Source organism: Cynoglossus semilaevis, chromosome W, assembly GCF_000523025.1.
Source record: "Cynoglossus semilaevis isolate Cse_v1.0 chromosome W, Cse_v1.0, whole genome shotgun sequence".
Classification (NCBI taxonomy): Eukaryota; Metazoa; Chordata; class Actinopteri; order Pleuronectiformes; family Cynoglossidae; genus Cynoglossus; species Cynoglossus semilaevis.
In genome coordinates this window covers 8255059-8255864 of record NC_024327.1, presented here as the reverse complement: position 1 = coordinate 8255864, position 806 = coordinate 8255059, and the positions used below count along the sequence as shown (strand labels likewise).

Genomic DNA, 806 nt, shown 5'->3' with positions numbered 1-806 from the left:
TTGCTGTAGGCCGGTGGTGGCGGTGCTGGTGACCTGGGGGGGGTGTCCTCCCGTCGTATCTTGCTGTGTCCCTGGGAGTGGGTTTTTTCACTGAGGGTGTGTCTGCCACATGTGCCTGGTGATTTAAGTTATTTTTGCCTTATTTTGGTGGATCCTGACCCTGCACTTGCCCTTGCCCATCCACTTCGGCCTCAGCCCTGATTAGGTTTCTCTTTTATTTGTGTGAATTAGTTTTACGGAGTATACTTTTTAAAAACAAATGTTGAATAAAATTTGTATTGTTCAAACTTTGAACCACGTCTCTTGCCCTCCAGTACCCACGAACCTTTGTGCCTTGTGTTTGAGCAATTCCCTGGGTGAAATTCTTAGGGTGGCGTTGTCGAGCTTTTCCTTCTTAATAATAGTCACGTAACTTTTCACCCCCCGCCACACTTCCTCTTTTATTGAGTTTATAAAAGTATCAGATTACATATCATGTGATCATGTGTGAGTATACGGATGGATATGGAGTAAGAAGGTGGATGTGAATGTGGGTGTGAATATGTAAGTAAGAAGGTGGGTGTGAACATGTTTAAGTAATTTTCCATGTCTTGAGCACACTAGATTCTAATATGAGAAGCAAACAGTTTCTTAAAGGGACAGTACAGCATGAAGCAATGATAATAAATTAAATTCTTCCAACATTTTCCTCCTGTTTATCATTTGTTAAGCCGTTGTAAATACATTTACAATGTATTCATTGTATTAAGTTTCCATATCAATTTATACTGTTATTGAATGCTGTTATTAAGCCAGCCACTAGGTTA

General features: G+C 40.3%; 1 long non-coding RNA gene across 1 annotated transcript in view; it reads left to right on the top strand.

Moving 5' to 3' along the window:
• LOC112486393 (uncharacterized) overlaps positions 1 to 641 on the top strand; it is a 2046-nt gene extending 1405 nt beyond the window's left edge. The window contains exon 3 of the long non-coding RNA XR_003048827.1: positions 10 to 641. This is a non-coding gene — a long non-coding RNA (uncharacterized LOC112486393). The remainder of the gene's footprint in view (positions 1 to 9) is intronic.
• The last annotated feature ends 165 nt before the right edge of the window (positions 642 to 806 follow it).